Genomic DNA, 12,260 nt, shown 5'->3' with positions numbered 1-12,260 from the left:
TGTCCGGGGGTGTGGCCCGGCAGGCCCCATCCCAGGTATGGCTGTGAGGGCCCGGGGGTGGCAGTCTGGGTCCCTGCCCTCTCCCACCCCGCGGGTGGGGTGGTCACCGGGGGGGCAGTCCCTGCGCTTGAGCCCTTGCTCCTCTTTCCACCGCCCACATCGATCAGCAGATGGGGGTTGGGGGCGCGGTGGGAAGGAAGGTTGGCGACTTAGATGCCAGAAAAACAGCTTCAGGCCGCGAGCGCCACCCTTGGCCTGTAGGGTGGATCCGCTGGGCCTCTACCTGCTGGCTTCTCAGTCCGGCCGCCGGGTCCACCAGATGTCGGCCAAGAGTGTAGGACTTGGCCACCAGCTTGAAATGTTTAAGACGGACCAGATGGCTCTCCTCGGCTGCAGAACCGCTAAGATCCAGTAGAGGGTGCGATTACTGCTCACTGCGACCTCCACCTTCCCGGGCTCACCCAGGCAATCCTTTCTTTTCGGCCTCCCGAGTAGCTGAGGCTCAGGGGCTCTTTCTGTTTTTGTTTTCTTTTTTGTTTTCCTAGCCCCACTTCAAGTTTGTTTCCACAGTACATCGAGTTGCTGTTTTTTGTTTGTTTGTTTGTTGAGACGGAGTTTTGCTCTTGTTACCCAGGCTGGAGTGCAAAGTCGCGATCTCGGCTCACTGCAACCTCCGCCTTTTGGGTTCAAGTGGTTCTTGGGCCTCAGCCTCCCGAGTAGCTGGGATTACAGGCATGTGCCACCACACTTGGCTGATTTTGTATTTTTAGCAGAGACGAGGTTTCTCCATGTTGGTCAGGCTGGTGTCGAACTGCCGACCTCAGGTGATCAGCCCGCGTTGGCCTCCCGAAGTGCTGAGATTACAGGCGTGAGCCACTGCGCCTGGCCGCTGTTTTATTTTTATTTCTTTCTTTCTTTTTCTGTTTCTTTTGTCTTTCTCATGCTCCTTCCTGCACACTGAAGTTGCTGTTGTTTTAGATTTCTTTTTTCTTCTTTTTTTTTTCTTTTTGAGTGAGGCCTTGGCCCCCAAAGTGCTGGAATTACAGGCGTGAGCCACCGTGCCTGGCTCTATCTATCTACCTATCTATCTATCATCTATCTATCTATCTATCTATCTATCTCTTTTAGTAGAGACATGGTCTCAGTATGTTGTCCAGGCTCTGGTTATATATATTACTTTTTAAACTTTAATTATCATTTTTTAATAAAGATGTCTCGCCATATAGCCCCCAGGGTAGTCTTGAACTCCTGGGCTCCACGTATCCTCCCACCTTAGCCTCCCAATGTGCTGGGATTACAGGCATGAGCCGCCGTGGATGGTCTGGTCATATTTTTGATGTGTTGCTTCTTCCCAGTCCAGATGCATAATCTCACCGCTGAACATTCCTGACAGTGTGATTATGACATATGACTTTACCCAGCACCAGAGTGAGTTGGTGCTCCAGCCCTGGCCCAGCCCACAGAAGAGATTGTGACATATCACTGGACCCAACACTGAGGTAATGTGATTATTCTACTGCCCTGGCACTGCACACAGGGGACATTGTGACATCACTGGGTCTTGTACCCAGGTGGTGTGAATCTTCTCTCCTGCCTTGGTTCTTCCACGGGGGGCATTGTGTCATATCGCTGGGTCCCACACATACGTTATGTGACTCTCCTGCCTGTGCCCTGTGCATGTGGGTCATTGTGACATATTGCTGGGTCCAACACCCAGGTGATGTAACTCTACTGCCTAGGCCCTGCCTGCAGAGGACATTGTGTCATATACCTGCACCCATCACACAGGTAATGCGGCTCTCTTCTCCTGCCTGGCCCCGATCACAGAAGGGATTGTGACATATCACTGGGTGCACACCTAGCTAACATGTCTCTCCTCCTTGTCCTAGGTTCTGCTTGCAGGGGATATTGTGACATGTCAGCGAGCCTAATACTAAGGTGATATTGTGTTGGTTTGTTGGTTTGTTTGTTTTTGTATTTTTAGTAAAGATGACGTTTCTGCATGTTGGTCAGGCTGGTCTCGAACACCCGAACTTAGGTGATCCAGTCCCTCTCAGCCTACCAAAGTGCTGGGTTTACAGGTGTGAGCCACCGCACCCGGCCAGGTGACATTACTCTTTTGCCTTAGCACTGCCCTCAGAAGGCATGGTGGTATACTGCTGGGCCCAGAACCAATGTGATGTGAGTCTCCTGCCTGGACCCTGCCTACAAGGTGCATTGTGACATATCTCTGGGCCCTTTGACTATATTATGTGTCTCTCCTCTCTTAGATGTTGCCCAAAAAGAGATTGTGACATAACTTTGGGCCCAGCACCAAGGTGATGTGTCCCCTCTCCTGCCTGGGGCTTGCCCACCGAAGAGAGAGTGACTTATTGATGAGTTCAGCACACAGGTAATATGACTCTTATTCCGGCTCACAGAAGTCACTGTAACATATATCTTGGCTGATCACTGAGATTATATGACTCTCTTTTTCCTGGGACCTGTCCACAGTGGGGAATGTGACATATTGCTTGGCCCAGAACCTACATGAAGTGACTCTGTCCTTATGCCTGGGCCTTGCCCACTGGGGTGATTTTGACATGTAGCTGGGCCCAGCCTCAAGGTTATGTGACTGCACACTTCTTCCTGAGCCCTACCCACAGGGGGCATTGTGTCATATCTCTGAGACCCTCAATTAGATGATATAACTCTTTTGTTTGGACCCTCTTCTCAGGGTATTGTAACATATTGATGAGCCCAGCATCTAGGTGATGTGACTATTCTCTACTGTTTGGTCTCTACCCAAAAAGGGATTGTGTCATATCACTCTGTCAAGAACCTAGATGAGGTGACTCTCCTCTCCAGCCTGGGACCTACATACGTTGTGTATTGAGACATGTCACTGGCTTCAACACCTGGATAACACAACTCTCCTGCATGGGCCCTGCCCATAGAGGTATTATAAAATATTTTTCTATTAATCACCTAGGTGATGTGATACTCCTCTTCTGCCTGGGCCATGCCAAAAAAGTATTGTTACTTTAGTAGAGACAAGGTCTCAGTATGGTGCACTGAACCCAGCACCTAGGTGATGTGACTCTTCTCTCATGCATGGGCCCTGCCGACTGGGGTGTTTGTTACATATAGCTGGACCCAGCCCCTGGGTTATGTGATTTTCTTTTTTTTCTGAGCCCTACCCACAGAGGGCATTTTGACATATTTTTGAGCCCATCATTTAGGTTATGTGACTCTCTTGCATGGGCCCTCCCCACAAAGGACAGTGTGACATATTGCTGAGCCCAGTAGATAGGTGATGTGACTCTCTTCTATGGATTGGGCTTTGCCCAAGCAGGAATTGTGATGTATTGCTGGGCCCACCGCCTAGGTGATGTGACTCTCCTCTTCTGCCTAAGCCCTGCATGCATTGTGTATTGTGACATATGCCTGGATTCAACACCAAGGTGATGTGACTTTATGACATGGGAACTGCCCACAGAAGTATTACGACATATCTTTTTCATCACCTAGGTGATGTGACCCTTTTATTTTCCCTGTTCCTGGCACCTTTTGGGTATAGTGACATTTCACTGAGTTCAACAGCCATGGGATGGAACGCTCCTGCCTGGGCCCAGCACATAGGGGACCTTGTGACATATCTCTGCATCCGTAATCTAGGAGATTTAACTCCCCTCTTCTGCCTGCACCCTGACCACTGGGAGGGCTGTGACATACCATTGGTCTCAGCAATCAGGTGATGTGTTTTTCCTGCTTGGGCCTTGCCCACAAAGAACATTTTAACATATCACTGGGCCCAGCACCCAGGTGATGTGACACTGCTGCCTGGTCTCTGCCCTCAGAGAAGACTGTGACATATCACTGCCCCCAAACCCAGGTGATGTGACTCTACTGCTCAGTCCCTCTTCGCTGGTGGATTGTGATGCATATCTTGGCCCAGCTTACAGGTGCAATGATGACTCTCATACCTCAAAGTAACCAATAGCAGACATACTGTCTCTCATAGCCAGGATTAGGAAAATGAGTAATGTCTTGGGTCTCCTCTTTGTATGAAGATCATAAAGAATTAACACTCTCTCACATACTGTGTAAAGTTGTCAAGAGGTACAAAGAATGTCCTAACAGAACTCAGCACACAGGGGAGGTTGTGACACTCATATGCATAGCCTGCCAAGAGTAAAGACTGTCATCCTTCCACATAAACACAGCTCACTGTTGAGGTTCTGAATCTCACCCAGAGGCAGACATACTTGAAAAATCAAATCACATGTGTAACTATCTTTCATAAGGGAGGTGTGTCTCAGACCAGGATCCAGCACACCTGTGAGTCTGTGACTCCACTAAGGGGACACAGTTTGCAGGAGGGATTGAGGTTCTCACACAGATCCAGTCCATCATTGAGATTGTGACTCATGTTCTTAGACCCAACATCCAGGAGGTGTTATATGTCATACCTAGATCTAGAAAATGTGTTAAATTGTTAATCTCATACCTTGACCTTCATGCAGATGTGATTGTGACATACACCTCTGCCCAGCACCTGAGTGATTTGACTCTTCTGCCTGGGCCCAGCATACAGATGGGATTGTGCCATATTGCTGGACCCAGCATTTAGGTGATGTGAGTCTTCTCTTGCCTTAGTGCTTTTCACAGAGGACATTGAGACATATCACTGGGCCTAGTACCCAGGTAATGTGACTTTCCTCTACTTCCTGGGCTTTTCCCAAGAAGGGATTGTAATATATTGCTGGGTCCAGCACCTAGGGGATGTAACTCTCCTCTCCTGCCTGGTTCCTCCTGTACATTGCGTATTGTGACATGTGACTGTTTCTAACACCTTGGTGATGTGAATCTCCTGCATGGGCCCTGCTTACAGAGATGTTATAACATATCTTTTCATTCATCACCCAGGTGATATAATTCTCCTCTTTTGACTAGACCCTGCCAAAAGGGGGAATTGTGGCAAATCACTGAACCCAGCACCTAGGTGATGTGACTCTCTTGTTTTGCCTGGGCTTCACATATTTTGGGTATTGTAAAACATTACTAGGTCCAAAACCTATGGGATTGCATGCTCCTGCCTAGGCTCTGCCCACAGGGACCTTGTGACATATATCTGCATCCATGACCTAGAATGTGTGACATTTCATATTTGCCGGTACCCTGGCCTGCACAGGAAAGATTGTGACATATCCCTGGAAGCAGACACCAGGTGATGTGGCTCTTCTGCCTCTGTCTTGTCCCCAGGGAGCATTGTGACATAGTGCTGAGCTCAGCACCCAGGTGATGTGAGTCTGTTGCCTGTGCTGTGCTTTCAGGAGAGAATTGTAACATATCCCTGGCTGAGCACCCAGGTGATGTGACACTCCTGCTTGGCTCCCTCCCTCAGGGAAGATTGTGAGATACCTTGGCTGAAATCCAGGTGATGTGACTCTCCTGCTAGCTCCCTACCTACAGGTGAAATTGTGACATATACTGTAGTCAGCTTACAAGTGCAATGATGACTCTCATACGTCAAATGAGCTATTAGAAGAAATACTGTCATAGCTCGACTTAGAAAAATGGACAACATCCTGGGTCTCCTCTTTGTATGAAGGTTATAAAGGATTGCCACCCACCTACCTATCATATAATGCCTTCAGGTGTTACAGAAAGTGTCATCACAGGGCACGGCAAACAGATGAAATTGTGTTTCTCATATGTGCACCTCACCAATCATTAGGATTATCACCGTCACACATGGAAAGAGCCCACTGCCGAGGTCTTGAATTTCCCATGCAAACACAGTCCACACTTGGAATTGTGGCTGTCATATGTGAGCCTCCAGCTACAGTTGGAATGGTGACACATTTCTAAACCCAGAACATAAGCAGATGAGGACTCTACTGTCTGGACCCAGCCAATAGGAGAGATGTTGACACTCATATCTGGGCTTAGGGCCACAGGTATGGTCATGGGTGTTTACAAACATGATCTCAGAGTTAATTATCATTCTCATTCATAGTGTATAAAGCTTTTGGGTATTTTAAAGAGGGTATTAACAAGGCCCAGAACACAGGAGATTGTGATAGTTGTATGCACACCCTCCCAACAGTATACATCATCATTTTCTCAAATGAACACAGCTCACTTTTGGCCGGATGCGGTGGCTCACACCTGTAATCCCAGGACTTTGGGAGGCCGAGGTGGGTGGATCACGAGGTCAGGAGATCGAGACCATCCTGGCTAACACAGTGAAACCCCGTCTCTACTAAAAATACAAAAAATTAGCTGGGCATGGTGGTGGGCGCCTGTAGTCCCAGCTGCTCGGGAGGCTGAGGCAGGAGAATGGCATGAACCCGAGTGGCGGAGGTTGCAGTGAGCCGAGATCGTGCCACTGCACTCCAGCCTGGGCTGCAGAGTGAGACTCCGTCTCAAAAAAAAAAAAAAAAAGGAACACAGCTCACTTTTGAGGTTCTGAATCTCACACCCATAGGCAGTCAAAGGTCGGAAACTTGACTCTCAGATGTGGATCCAGTCCACAGGTGAGTTGATGACACTCAGAGCAAGATTCAGCACACCTATGAGGCTGTGACTTCACTAATTAGACAAAGTCCACAGGAGGAGTTGAGGCGCTCAGGCACAATTTTAGTCCACCGTTGAGATTATAACTCCTGTTCTTAGACACAACATATAGAAGGGGTTAACCTCCTATACCTAAAATCATGACATGTATGGGATTGCTAGTATCATCCCTGGACCTTCCTGCAGATTTAACTGTGACATTTTCCCCTCCCCAGCACCTGAGTAATCTGACTGTCTTCCCTGGGACCAGCCCACAGATGGGATAGTGAATATTGCTGAACCCAGATCTGAGATATGACTCTATTCTTATGCATTGGTGCTGCTTGCAGAGGACATTGTGACATATCGCTGGGCCCTGCACTTAGGTGATGTGAGTCTCCTCTCCTGCCTTGGCACTGCCCATAGGGGGCATTGTGACATATCTCTGGGCCTACACCCAGGTTATATGACTGTCATGCCTGTGCCCTGACCACATAAGCAATTGTGACATATTGCTGGGTCCGACACCTGGTAATGTAATTCTACTGCCTAGGTTCTAGAACATCATGACATATCTCTTCACCCATCACCCAGATGATGTGACTCTCATTTCCTACCTGGTCCCTGCTCACATGGGGAATTTTGACATCTCACTTGTCCCAGTGCCAAACAAATGTGACTCTTCATAAGTTCTGCTTGCAAGAGATATTAAGACATCTTGTGGAGCTTAACAACAATGTGACATTACTGTTTTGTCTTGGCCTGGACCTCAAAAGGCATTGTGACATATTGCTGGGCCCAGCAACAAGGTGACATGGGTTGTTTGTATGAACCCTGATAACAGAGAACATTGTGGCATATCTTTGGGAGCATCAACTGTTTGATGTGACTCTTTTTTTATACCAAGGCTTTGCTCATAGGAGAGATTGTGACATATCTTTTGGCCCAGAAATCAGGTGATGTGTTTCTCCTGCCTGAGCTTTGCTCACAGGGAGCACTGTGACATATCACTGGGCCTAGAACCCAAATGATGTGACTCTACTGAGTGTGCCCTGCTTTCAGGAGGAAATTGTAACATATCTCTGACCAACCACCCAGGTGATAACACTTCTGCCTGATTCCTGTTGTCAGGGAAGATTGTGACATATCTCTGGCCCAGCACCCAGATGACGTAACTCTCCTGTGCATGCCCTATCCACAGATGAGACTGTGACATATATCTTTGTTTAGATCATAGGTGCGATGTTGACTCTCATGCCTCAAACTAGCCAATAGAAGAGATGCTGTTTCTCATAGCTAGGCTTAGGAAAACGGATAAAATCCTAGCTCTCCTCTTTAGGATGGTCAGAGAAAATTACACTCTCTCACATATTGTATAAACCCTCGGGTAATATAGTGTCATAACAGGGCCCAGCAAACAGGTGCAATTGTGTTTTTTGTATGCACACTTTGCCAATTGTTAAGACCGTCGGCCGGGGTGGTGGCTCGTGCCTGTAATCCCATCACTTTGGGAGGCCGAGGTGGGCGGATCACTTGAGGTCACGAGTTCAAGACCAGCCTGGCCAACATGGTGAAACCGTGTCTCTACTAAAATACAAAAATTACCTGGGCGTGGTGGTGAGCGCCTGTAATCCCAGCTACTCAGGAGGCTGAAGCAGGAGAATTGGCTGAACCTGGGAGGTGGAGTTTGCAGTGAGCCAAGGTCTTGCCACTGCACTCCAGCCTGGGTGATGCAGCAAGACTCTGTCTCAAAAATAAAAATAAAAATAAAAAAGACTGTCACCCTCATCCATGGACAGAGCCCACTGGTGAGGTCTTAAATCTTACAGGTGGATGCAGTGCAGAGTTGAAATTGTGACTGTCATATGTGAACATTAGGCAACAGCAGAGGTGGTGACTCCTTAGTAAGCCAAGCTTATAGGCAGGGGACAACTCTTATATCTGGACTGAGCCATTGCAGAGAAGTTAACTCTTATAACTGGCACAATCATGAGTCCAAACCAGCACGAATGTCTCCCAGTCACAAAGGACTGTGACTCTTATGCATACCTTATAAAACACTTGGCTGGTACAGAGCATGTTCTAACTGGGCCCAAAGTACAGTTGAGATTTTGACACTCATATGTACACCCAGCCGACAGTAAATGTTGTCATCTTCCCACATGAACACAGCCTACTGTTGAGGTTCTGAATCTCACACAGATGCAGTTGCAAGGTGGAAAATTTACTCTCATATGTGGATCCAGTTCAAAGGTAAGTTGGTGACTTTCAGACTAAAATTTGACCCACCTGTGAGGCTGTGATTCCACTAAGGAGGCACAGTGGTAAGAGGGATTGAGTTTCTCATGCACTGATTCAGTTCATTTCAGAGACTGTGACTAGTGTACTTAGAACCAACATACAGGAGGTGTTGACTCTCATACCTAGAATCGGGATATGTACAGTATTGTTAATCTCATCCCCTGTCCTTCCTGCAGGTGTGATTTTGACATACACCTCTGCCTTGCACCTGAGTAATGTGACTCTTCAGCACCAGCACAGCCTACAGATAGGATTGTGCCACACTGCTGGACCCAGCACCTAGGTGATGTAACTCTATTCTCCTGCTTTGGTGCTACCCAAAAAGGACATTGTAACATATCACAGAGCCTTGCACCCAGGTAATGTGAGTCTCCTCTCCTGCCTTCCTGGTGCCCACAGAAGCAGGATATGTACAGAATTGTTGATCTCATCTGTGGACCTTCCTGCAAGCACGATTGTGCCATATGCCTCTGTATAGTTTACTCTCCTGCGTGGATTTAGCCCACAGATGAAATTGTGACATATCGCTGGACCAGAAACTAGGTGATGTGACTCTATTCTCTTGCTTCTGTGCTTTCACATGGGACATTGTAACATATCACTGGGCCTAGCACCCAGATGATGGAAGTTCTGTTTTCTGCCTTGGTACTGTCCACAGTAAGCATTGTGACATATCGCTGCTGTCCCCTACAGGTTATGTGACTCTCTTGCCTGTGCTCTGCCAACATGGGCCACTGTGACATGTTGCTGGGTCCAAAACCTAGGTGATGTAACTAATTTGTTTGGGTTCTGCCTATAGGAGTCATTGTCACATATCTCTTTGCTCATCACCCAGGTGATGTGACTTTCTTCTCCTGCCTAGTTCCTTCTCACAAAAACTAATGTGACATATTGCTGAGCCCAGTACCTAGCTGGTGTGACTCAACTCTTCTTTCTAGGTTCTGCCTGCAGAAGAGATTGTAACATATTGCTGGGCACCTTGGGCCTGCGCTCAGAAGGCATTATGACATATTCCTGGGTCCAACACCAAGGTGATGTGCGTCTCCTGGCTGGACCCTGCCCACAGTGGGCACTGTGACATATCTCTTGGCCCATCAGATTGTTCATGTTATCCCCTTCCCTTTTTTTCCTGGTGTTTGCCCATGAGAGACATTGTGATGCATTTCTGGACCTAGCACCTAGGTGGTATCTTCCTGGGACCTGTCTATATGGGTTATTGTGATACATCATGTACGTGGCCCAGCACTTACTTGATGTGACTCTCCTCTCATGCCTAGACCCTGCTCACAAGTATGATTTTGACACATAACTTGACCAAGCCCCTAGGTCATGTTACTCTCCTCTTCTTCTTGAGCCCTTCCTACAGGGAACATTGTGACACATCTCTTGGCCCCTAACCTAAGTGATGTGACTCTCCTGCCTGGGCCTTCCCCTCAAGGGGCATTGTGACATATTGCTGGACTGAGAACCTAGGTGATGTGACTCTCCTCTACTGCTTGGGATATACCCAAGAAGAGATTTTAATATATCGTTGGGCCCCACACCTAGGTGATGTGACTCTCCTGCATGGGCTTTGCCTGCAGGGGTATGATGACATATCTTTTCTTTCATCACCCAGGTGATGCTACTCTCTACTTATGCCTGGGCCTTGACAAAAAGAGGGATTGGGACATATCCCTGGACGCTGAACCTAAGAGGTGGAGGTTGCCGTGGTGACAGAGTGAGACTTCGCCAAAACAAAACAAAAAAAACAACAAAAAAAAATAAGGCATTGTGATGTATGTGATGTATCACTGGGACTGACACCTAGGTTATGACACTCTCTTCTGCCTGGGCCCTGCATAAATTGTATGTTTTGACATATCACTGGGTTCAACATACAGCTGATGCAACTGTCTCATATAGGCCCTGCTCATGGGCATATTAGGACATATATTTTCCTTCATCACTTAGGCTGTGTGAATCCTCTCTTCACCCTGGACCCTGCCAAAGGGAAAAATTGAGACATATCACTGGAACTAGCACTTAGGCAATGTGACCCTTCTCTTCTGCCTGCGAACCACATTTTTGGGTATTGTGACATTTAACTGGGCCAAACACCTAAAAGATGGGAGGCTCCTGCCTCAGCCCTGTCTGCAGGGGTTTTTGTGACATTTATCTGCATTCATTACATAAAAGATGTGACTCCTTTTCTACCTGCCCACAGGAAAGATTGTGACATATTGCAGGGTCCAGCCACCAGGTGATGTGTGTCTCCTCCATGTGCATTACTTTCAGGAAGAAATGGTAACCTATCACTGGTTGAGAACCCAGGTGATGTGACTCTCCTGCCTGGTCACTGCCCTCAGGGAAGAATTTTTTATATCATTGGTCCAGCACCCAGGAGATGTGATTCTCCTGGATGCTTTCTGCTAACAGGTTGGTTGGTAACATATATCTTGGCCCAGATCACAGGTGTGATGATGACTCTAAGACTTTGTACCAGCCAATTGAAGAGATACTCTCTCTCACAGCTAGGCTTAGAAAAAGGGGTAAAATCCTGGGTCTCCTCTCTATATGAAGGTTATAAATAATTACTACTCTCTCATATATTGTATAAAGCTCTTGGATGGTACAGAGGGTGATGAGGACATAGCAAACAGGTTAGATTGTGTTTCTTGTAAGCACACTCTGCCAATTTTTAGAATTACCACTCTCAAACACAGGCAGAACCCACTGATGAGTTCATGATTCTCACGCGCAGATGCAGTACATAGTTGAAATTGTGACTATCATATGTGAACATCTGGCCACAGTTGAGATGGTGACTCATTTCTAAACCCAGCTCATAGGCAGGTGAGGACTCTCCTCTCTGGACCCAGCCAATTGGAGAGATGTTGACGCTCATACCTAGACTTAGGGCCACATAAGATCATGGGTCCATAGGAGCGCAAAAGTCTCAGAGCAGATTGCAACTCATGCATACCATATAAAGCCCTCAAGTGGTACAGAGTGTGTCCTGACAGGGACAAGCACACAGGTGAGGTTGTGACACTCATATTCACACCTAGCCAACAGCAAATCATTCACTTAAATGAACGCAACCCACTTCTGAGGTTCTGAATTTCACATTTGGAGGCAATTGAATGTTGGAAAATGGACTCTCACTCATGGATACTGTCCACAGTTGGGTTGATGACTTTTTTTTTTGAGACAGAGTCTTGCTCTGTCGCCCAGGCTGGAGTGCAGTGGCCCAATCTCCGCTCACTGCAAGCTCCGCCTCCCGGGTTCATGCCATTCTCCTGCCTCAGCCTCCCAAGTAGCTGGGACTACAGGTGCCTGCTACCACGCCCAGCTAATTTTTTGTATTTTTAATAGAGGCAGGGTTTCACCGTGTTAAGTCAGGATGGTCTCAATCTCCTGACCTCGTGATCTGCCCG

General features: G+C 47.5%; 1 long non-coding RNA gene across 1 annotated transcript; it reads left to right on the top strand.

Moving 5' to 3' along the window:
* Positions 1–1,550: 1,550 nt before the first annotated feature.
* On the top strand, positions 1,551–10,912 carry LOC107969703 (uncharacterized). Its single transcript, XR_010153561.1, has 9 exons — positions 1,551–1,788; positions 1,890–1,938; positions 2,271–2,392; positions 2,793–2,938; positions 9,018–9,124; positions 9,241–9,384; positions 9,535–9,605; positions 9,780–9,872; positions 10,460–10,912. It is a non-coding gene; the product is annotated as an uncharacterized LOC107969703 (long non-coding RNA).
* The last annotated feature ends 1,348 nt before the right edge of the window (positions 10,913–12,260 follow it).

Source organism: Pan troglodytes, chromosome 20 (genome assembly GCF_028858775.2).
Source record: "Pan troglodytes isolate AG18354 chromosome 20, NHGRI_mPanTro3-v2.0_pri, whole genome shotgun sequence".
NCBI classification, from domain to species: Eukaryota; Metazoa; Chordata; class Mammalia; order Primates; family Hominidae; genus Pan; species Pan troglodytes.
The sequence above is the reverse complement of the archived record's forward strand: the minus strand, read 5'-3'. Positions and strand labels throughout refer to the sequence as shown.